Source organism: Narcine bancroftii, chromosome 8, assembly GCF_036971445.1.
Source record: "Narcine bancroftii isolate sNarBan1 chromosome 8, sNarBan1.hap1, whole genome shotgun sequence".
Lineage (NCBI taxonomy): Eukaryota > Metazoa > Chordata > Chondrichthyes > Torpediniformes > Narcinidae > Narcine > Narcine bancroftii.
In genome coordinates this window covers 39,585,241-39,594,734 of record NC_091476.1, presented here as the reverse complement: position 1 = coordinate 39,594,734, position 9,494 = coordinate 39,585,241, and the positions used below count along the sequence as shown (strand labels likewise).

The 9,494-nt window shown below is 40.3% G+C and overlaps 1 long non-coding RNA gene across 2 annotated transcripts in view; it reads left to right on the top strand.

Moving 5' to 3' along the window:
* Positions 1 to 1,741: 1,741 nt before the first annotated feature.
* Positions 1,742 to 9,494, top strand: part of LOC138741722 (uncharacterized) — a 31,213-nt gene continuing 23,460 nt past the window's right edge. For both annotated transcript variants that reach the window (XR_011343708.1, XR_011343707.1), the window contains exons 1-2: positions 1,742 to 1,840; positions 7,653 to 8,048. This is a non-coding gene — a long non-coding RNA (uncharacterized lncRNA). The remainder of the gene's footprint in view (positions 1,841 to 7,652; positions 8,049 to 9,494) is intronic.

The following is a 9,494-nucleotide window of genomic DNA, read 5'->3' as shown; positions in this document are numbered from 1 at the left end:
TGTTACAGTGCCCAATGAACTGGGTTTGAATCCAAAGCTGTCTGTAAGGAGATTCTATATTCTCCCCATGTCTGCATGGGTTTCCTCTAGGTATTCAGGTTTCCTCTCACCCTTCAAAACATGTAGCAGTTGTAGGTTAATTGGGGTATTTGGGAGGCACAGGCTTGTGGGCCAGAAGGGCCTGTTACTGCGATGTATGTCTAAATTTACATTAAAATTAAATAAATATTCAGACCCCTAAAAGCTGTAGATCTATCTGCCACCTGCTTTTTAATCACACATCTATTCGAGATTTGCTTTGAGTACCTGCTCAGTTTGCATTTTCAATATTCATGTTAAATTTCTACGAGTTTTGCAAAACAGAATTTCTTGGGAATGTTAAACAATTCTTCTGCCTCTCATCAGCTGGAGTCTGGTATCCCAGGAACATTTCCATATTTAACACAACTTTCTGTGCCTTGTTGATTCCCTTCTCTTTGATTTTGATGGAGCAGTAGTGCAGCTACCCAGCTCTTCCTGTTAGCCGGTGCAGCCTGCACCTCGGGTCTGTCTGTGTAGAGTTTCCAAGCTCTCCCTGTATCCATGTGGCCACCTCCCACTTACTCTGGTTGCATCCCCTCCATGTTCTGGTTTGGTCAGCTAAATGGCTGCTGCAAATTACCCCCTTGTGTGCAGGTCAGCATTTTGAGAATCAAAGGGGAGTTCATGAGATGTGTGAGAGGAGTGATTATAGGGAAATAATTGGGGATAATTTCTCAAGGAGCTGAATGTTGAGTGAGAAATATGCAGTTTACTTATTCTTTCTCCCTGGTTAATATTATGTGACGGAGAGAGAAAAAAAAACATTTTAGTTCTGAACAACAGATTTCCTTCTTTGCCAAAGTAATGTTCATTTAAAGATCCTCTTGTTTCCATATCCCTCTCTTGTTAAATACTGGAATAATCATTGAACTTCTGAATTAGAAGAAGAGCAGGTACTTTAACCTGCCAAGCCTGCTCCACTGTTCGAAAAGATCATGGCTGATCTGATTGTAATCTCAACTCTACATCCTCCAGTAACCATTTACAGTACATCATGGCTGATTAAGAACTGATCTACCTCTATTTTACAGACATTCAAAGACTTCCACCAAAACTTGAAAGAGGGGAGCTTCATATATTCATGATCCTTGAAAATAAAAGTCTACTCACTTGTGTTTAATGGGTGATCCATCGTTCATATTCATATCCATATTATTATTAATATACATGTTTAATTGTGCATTTTACCTACCTGTGTAGCTGCAGCAAGCACAATGTTCAATGCATTTGTACATTGTACTTATGAGTATGATAATAAACTTCCATCATCATGGTGGCTCAGTTAGCGTAGCGGTTAGTGCGATGCTACTACAGTGCCAGTGACACAGATTTGAATCTGCCGCTCTCTGTAAGAAGTTTGTATGTTGTCCTTGCGACCTTCTGTGGTGTGGATTGTGGAGAGTCATGTGACCTCTCTGGTCAGAACCTGATCAGAGTGTGGAGGGTCCAGTGAGCCTGAGATGAAAAGTGACTTCAGCTTGCCAAACAAGAGTTAAATCTGCCCACCCTGTGAGGGTGATGTGTGATTGGTCCTCTGGGTGTCAATCAATTGTTAGATTTGCCCACAGGTGAGGCTGATGTGCGATTGGTCAGAGCAGGTCCTGCATTGAAAAGCCAGATGTGGCATCCGCTTGTTCTCTTTCTGCTGCTGCCTCGAGACCATCACTGAACTCCAGGCTGCTGGCCGTGGGGTGCACTGGAGGGCTGAAACCAATCGACCTGCCCCAGCTCCTGAGTCCTGGTAGAAACTGGAATCCAGGTTCATTTTGTATACTTTTAATTTACTTTTCGTTAGAGTGCTGTGGGTGGATGGGTATTGTGTTTTTAACCCTTGCAGGCCCAATCAGGAATTGAGAATGTTTAGCAGTGATTTTATTTATACCCAATATGTAGTTATTTTTGCTGTATATACAAGTCTGTGAATATGTGCCCTTTCTGTGAATTCCCCTGTGTATAAATAAAGATCACTATTTGTTCATAACACATATCCTACCTTGATTCTTCTTGAACCTGCCAAACCTATTTTGAACACAACACCTGTGTAGGTTTCCTCTCGGTGTTCTGGTTTTCTCTCACCTTCCAACGACTGATGGGGTTAGTAGGTTAATTGATCACAAGGATGTCTTTGGGCATTGCAGGATCATGGAAGGATCTGTCACAATGCTGTATCTCTAAATAAAAAAAAATGAAAATCATAATTATCTTAAAATGTAAGTGACTCCTTAATTTCTCCCTCCAGAGGAAATACTCTCTCCACTTTCTCCCTGTTAAAACCCCTTAGGATTTGCAATAGTCTTCTCTCACTCTGCCTAATCTTTTCCCCTATGAGAAGTCACCCATTCAAGGGAACAGTTTAATGAATCTTCTCCAAACTCCTCTCTCTATACATTTACATCTCACAAGGATCTAATATAGTTCATAACATTGCATTGGTGGCCTACCAAAATAACTAAAGCACAACTTCCCTATTTTTATTTTTAATTCCCTTATCAGTTGATGGTAACATTCTGTTATGTTTCATATCTTGCTGTAGCTGCAAACTAATCAGTGGTGAATCATGCATGAAAACATCCAGATCCCTCTGCCATGAGCTCAACAATCTTCCACCATTGTGATAAGATGCCTCCTTTTAATAACTTTCCTGCAAAACAGACTGTTTCACACTCCCTTTTGCCATTGCTCATTCACTTCACTGATGGGAAGGCCAGGATAGAATGTGGAGAAAATGTTTCCAGGAGTGGGAGAGTCCAGGACCAGAGGGCTACAAAGGATATCCCTTTAGAACACCCAGAGGGTTCGGAATTTATGGAATTCATTGCCACAGACAGCTCTGGAGGCCAAGTCATTGCAGGTAAATGGGACTGAGGAAATATAAATCAATTATAATTCAAACGACAGAGCAGACTTGATGGACCGAATAACTTCATTCTGCTCCTACATCTTATGTCCTTGTTCCCTTTTTATTCACAATCTATATTACCAACTAACTTTGTATCATCAACAGATTCAGTAACCATAAGTTTATGCCTTTGTTGTTAGTTCCATAAATTGTAGAGAGTTAAGGCCCTCTTCTCATCACTGTGGCACATTGCTAGATACAGATAAAGACCCATTGATGTCTGATATGTTCAGCTGCAAGTCCTCCACCTAGTGGCAGCATCTTGCTTCCTGAACCATTGTTTTTATTCATGAAAGTCGGCCTGCGCTGTAATAAAACAAACAGCAGAACCAATTAAGTGTACAACAGTTTCTTCGTTCAATCTTGACAACACGAGTGGAGTGAGGCGTACGAAGAAATGGTTCAGTAACTACACTGAGTCCCAACTCAAAGCATATGGACTGTTCATCCCACTTTTATACACCTTTGGTCAGAGGTCTGCATGAGACCCTGAGTTTCACACAGCTGGCAGTGCTTGTTTTTGCACCACATGTTCCCTTGTGGTGACTGCAGGTAGTTGGAAAATGTCAGGGTGTCCATTACTCTTGGTGAATTTACATTACTGTTATTTACTATCTCACTACAGCACAGGGAATGTCATGATAGAAGGCAATTACATTCCCACCATGTTGCAAGGTAACTACTGTATTTTCTCACCTAATTCACAAACCTTTTGCTAAGCATGTTTGTTAAGCTTGTTCTTTCATATTCCCTCCTTTTATTACTCCATGATAACTAATATGAGTGTTAAAATATGGTTCATTTTCCAGCCCACTCCCTGTTTGTAACTAATTATTGTAATTGGCAGACACTTAGCTTGAGTTTCAAGCTTGGTTTATCACGTCTTGCAGCTTTGCTACAGAAAGCAAACAATCCTTCTAACAACCTGCTGTATTGTCCCATTAAAAAAAAACTTCAATCCTTCTTTTGCTGCTGAAGTTAATAGAAAGGAAGGAAGCAAATAAAGTAACTATTCAAGCTATGCTAATTTATCATTCCTGTTTAAACATCTGGTTTAGATTCTCCTTTATCAAATTAACCATTGCTTGGATGCCCAAAGCAAAACCCAAAACACTCACAGGTACAATAATTGTTTATTTTCACCACTTAGGAGCCTGGTCAGGTCTCCTGCTTCTCTTTCCACCTTGGTGCTAACTGTTTTCCATGCCCAATTCTTTATCAGAATGTAATCACTGGGCTGGATTTTTGATCCCCTTATGTTGCCCTCCTTGCTTCTCTGAGCATTACCTGTACACTTTGTCTTTTTGTCTATCCTGGTTCTTTTCTGGATCTTGGCAGAGAACCAGATCAACTTCGGATGAGGGACCACAGTGTTTTTGGAAACCGGGGTGGGAGTCAGATGCAATGGATCTGAAGGTGCCTCTTTATCATCCCTCTGGCGTCCCGAATGCTGATGGTCTCTTACTTGGTCCAAAGTGACTTCTGGCCTGGTGAGATCCTGCCAACTATGCCAATGAAAAAGTCAGCCCACACTGTAATAAAACAAACAGGAGAACCAATTAAGCATATAACAGTTTCTTTATTCAACCTTGATAATGCTAGAATGGTACAAAGAAAGAGTTCAGTAAATCGTTCCCTGCACTGAGCCTCAACTCAAAGCAAATGGAGGATTCATCCCTCCTTTATGCAGGGGTCTACAAGTTTCATGTGTTTCACACAGCTGGCGATATTTGTTTATACACATGTTCCCTCGTGGTGTCTGCAGGTAGCTAGGAAATGTCAGGGAGTCCTTGCTCTCGGTATATTTACATGACTACATTATTTGTTAGTTACTATCTTGCTATAGAACAAGGAAGGTCATGTTGCAAGGCAACAACTGTATTTTCTTATCTATTTCATTAACCCTTTGTTAAGCATAATTGTTAAATTTATTATTTCATATATTCTTCGCAATAACCTTTGCGTTGGACTCATTTCCTTTTTCACACATTGATTTGACTTTGCCTTGAATTTGTCTCAGTTTCAAAAAACAGCTCCTTCCCCTCCACCATCAAATTTCTAAATGGGCAATGAATCTATGGACACAATCTTGCTTTTCCACTTTTTTTTGCACTAGTTATTTTTTAAAGATCTTGTATTTACAGAATTTAGTTTATAATAATAATTTTGCACCTTGTTCTGCACGATACTGCTGCCGCAAAACAAATCCCATGACACATGTTCATGACAATAAAGGCTGATTCAGAGGTGTCCAGCAATGACATTTTTCATAATAGAGCATTCCCTCTGACACATGTTGGGCTGATTGGATTTCTCTTTTTTAAAACTTTTGTCACTTTTTTTCAACAAAATAATTATATTTTGGTATTTTTCAATCTAATGTAGCCTTCCCCAAGTTGAGAGATCTTGGAAAAGTAAGAAAAAAAAACACATCAGCCATCTCATGGATCTCCTTTCTTGGGGTAAAGTCTTTTAAAATGTGGATATTTTCAACCCCTGGGTCCAACATTTAGCTTTGTACCACCACCCTGACGGTTGGGATATCTTTGTGTTCTTCACTCAATTTCAGTTCCTGATTCACATCTATTTCTGCGCCAATACTCATATACTTGTCTCACCTAGAGTGAAGACTGATGAAAAGTTTAATTAATTTGCTATCTATTTTTCCATTATTCAGTCTTCCACTCTTTTTGAATGAAGGAGTTGCATCTGTTATTTTCCAATCTAATTTAATCTTCTTTTCCTGTCTCATAATTTCTATGATTAATTGCCAAGGATAATTTTTTAACAGCCCAATATAAATTTTGTTAACTCTTTTCCTTTTTCAATAACTATAGAAGCTAGACCTGTTTTTGCATTGCTATCTTGCTGTGTCTTGTAATATAAATTTTCCTTCGGTCCTTCTTCTACCTCTTGTTCTTTGCTGTCCTTTTTATATTCTGCCAATCTTTTGATCTGCCTCCTGACCTGGAGTAATTCCTCACTTTGTGCAATAAACATTGAAATTTTTAGTTAACTGCAGATGGGGGGAGAGGGGGAGGGGGAGGGCGAGTCCTCTCCTTTTTTATCATTCCAACATATCTATTCTGTGCATTGTGAAGGATCCTTTTAAATACCTACTGCTGCATTTCACTGGGTTGGCCTGTTAACTGGCAGAAAAGGTTAAATTGGGTGTGATCATTTTTTTTCAGAATCCGAATTTATCACAGAATTTGTTGTTATGAACATTTCATGAAATTTGTTCTTTTGCAGCAACAGTTACAGGTGCAAATATTGCTATAAATTGCATTTTTAAAAAAGTGCAAATGAAAAGAAAGTGAGGTAGTGTCTGTGGTTTATTGTCTAATCATAAATTTGATGGCAGATGGAAAGAAGCTGTTTTTGTGCCCCTGGGTGTTTGTCTTCAGGCTCCTGTACCTCCTTCATGGTGGCAGAGTGAGGAGGACAAGGTAGTTGGGGTCCTTGAAGGTAGAGGGTGCTTTCTTAAGATTGATGTCACTGGCCAAGTTTTCAACTCTCTGTAGACTTTTCCTGTCCTGTGCATTGGCACTTCCATACCAGACATTTGATGCAACCAGTCAGAATGTTCTCCACAGTACACCTGTAGAAATTTCCAAGCGTCTTTGGTGACGTACCAAATCTCCTCAAACTCCTCATGAAGTACAGTCACCAGCAAGGCTTCTTTGTGATCGCATCAGCATGAATGCCCCAGGATAGATCTTTGAAGTTGAATGGGGGACATCTTTGAGCAAACAAGTGGCTGAGTTGTGCTCCTCTTTTAGCCTGGGTATTTGGGAGGTTTGGGACATGGATGGAGTTTGGAGGTTGGTGATTAGTCATAGTTATACAGCATGGAACATCCTTCAGCCTAACTTCTCCACACCAGGAATGTTGTCATTTTGGGTTAGTCCCATTCCTGCATTTAGTCCATAACTCTCAAAGCATCCCATCCATGCATCTGAACAAAAGTCTTTTTTTTTGGAAAATAGAAAATGTAATAAATTTATTGAAAAAAAAGAAAGTGAGACAGAAAGGAGTTAACAACAGGCCAATTGGCTTCACAATTGTTGGAGAGAACACTTTTGATACCACAATTAAACATGCCATAGATGGACCTTTAAAATGAATTCAAGTTAATCAACCAAAAATTAGGAAAGACAAAGGGTTTGCACTCAAAGGTTATTCCAAAGAATAAAAATGATAGTTCAGGAGGTAACATATTGGCATCGAGTGGAGGACTGGCTGATGAACAGGAAACAGACATGAGGCACAAATTGGTTTTTATTTTGCTGGAAAAATTGATTCTTTTGAAATCATACCCATTTCCCCAGATACGGACTGCGCTCTGACTGAAAAAGTTGCCCTTCAAGTCTCTCATATATCTCTTCCCTCTAGCCTTAAACCTGTACCCTTTAGAGCTAGAACCTTCTGACCTGTGAGGAAAGAAAAGAGCAGGATAGTTCATTGGTAAATGGATCTTTAGTGGGGTTCTGGTTTGGTGTTGTGAGAGGATACAAATCCGAGGTGTTCTGGTAGATGGTTGATTTGGTCTAATTTCTCCTCCACCTCATGCCCCAAAAGGAGGTAAAATTATTTTTGTTCAAAGGTTACTGTTATTGTCACATAATTATACATTAAAAATATAACATGCATGATATACTTTTGTTTACAGTAAAGCAAACCAAGAGAAACTATGAGCATTGTCTGATAGGAGAAAGAGAAGCCAAAAAGAGCCACTGAGTGTTCGTGGATTCGCTTCCAGCACTCCCACAGCTGCACAAACCCCAGCTCCAGATCCAAACTTCCAATATGATCAGGAAGCCTTCAGTGCCCAAAGCTCTTCGGGAGTCTTTCTTGCCATCAGCTCCTCCCGAATCCTCATTTCAATTCCTGGTTCCCAGGAGTCAGTATCTTGTAGCCTCTGTGGGTCCTTCGACGGCCAGTCTCCAGCAGTCCGCAGCCAGTCGATCCTTCGACCACAAGTCTCCAGCAGCTTGTGTAGGTCCTTAGACCGCAAGTTTCCTGCAACCTGCATGGGTCCTTCTACCATAAGTTGCCCACAGCCTGTGTAAGTCCTTCATCTGCTGACCCCCTTGCTAGTCTGTTGCCATGAATATATCAATACAATTGTATAATTTGATGTGAGTCAAAGAAATCCAGCGATTTATCTGGTTAGATTTTCAGTCAGATGGAAAATGCTGTTATTGCAATTTACATTGTAATACAGAAATGTACAGCACACAGTCTAATTTCTTGGCACATTATTTTGCCATTAATCCAATTCATCAGCACAAATGTTGCTCTTGCTCATTATCTTTTTAAATAATCTGCCATCAATAGTTCGTTCTTAAATTATTTTTCATTATTATCGTGCTAGAAGATGAATGCCTTGATACACTCCAGATCCTTTGACATACAGGTATCTATAACTTTTCAAATATAGAACAGTTTTTGACATCAGTGACTACCTTTGCTGTTTCCACCTTCAAGGAAGTTGTATATGTACTGAGATGATCCTGTCCACAAATAGGCAGTTGGAGAGCGAGCTCCTGTATTGAACTGGAGCGATGACACAAACAATTCATTTTAAGTCTCTGTGCTTAATTGATTCAGTACTTTTTTCCATAAACCCATGATTGGGTTTCCCAGTAAAACACATGTCCTAAATATGTTGGTTCCAGGCAGCATCTCTAGTGCGGAAAATGCCTCTAACTTCTCATCAGAGCTTGCGGTGGATTCAGTCCAGATATCTGGGTATATTTTGCACTGGTTTTGTTCCAGAATACAGAACCATTTGGTTCTGCCCTGGGAAGTACGAATTAAACAGTAGTCTGTTTAACTGACCCACACAAAATTACAAATACACTGCCATGGGCCTGCAGTGGTGGGATGTTGGCGTGGTTTTAAGAGCTAAGTTCAGTCATTCTTGTGATAGTCTTGAGGTGCTTAAAGAGAAATCAGAATCAGAATTTATTGTTATGAGCCATGAAATTTGGCATCATAGTGCAAACATACATATACTATATATAAAAAAAAATAAAAATACTCGTGCACAAAAAGTAAGGCAGTGTTTATGGCTCATTGATTATTCAGGAATAAGATGGCAGCGGGGAAGAAGCTGTTCTTGTGCCGCTGAGTGCTCATCTTTAGGCTCCTGTACATTTTCCCTGATGGTTGCAGAGTGAAGTGGGCATGGCCTGGGTGGTGGGGGTCTTGGTGGATGGAGGCTGCTTTTTAAGACACCGCCTCATGTAGATGTCCTCGATGGAGTGAGGTCTGGTGCCTGTGATGTCGCAGTTTATTCTTGCCTCCATACCAGACAGTGATGCAACCAAATGTCTTCAGACACCTCAGAAAATATAGCCGCTGGCGAACCGCCTTTGTGATTGCATCAATGTAGAGGATCCAGGACAGATCCTCGGAGATGTTGACACCCAGGAATTTGAAGTTCTTGACCCTTTCCCTTGAGGAGGACTGGGTCATGTTCCTCTGACTTCCTCCTGAAGTCCACATC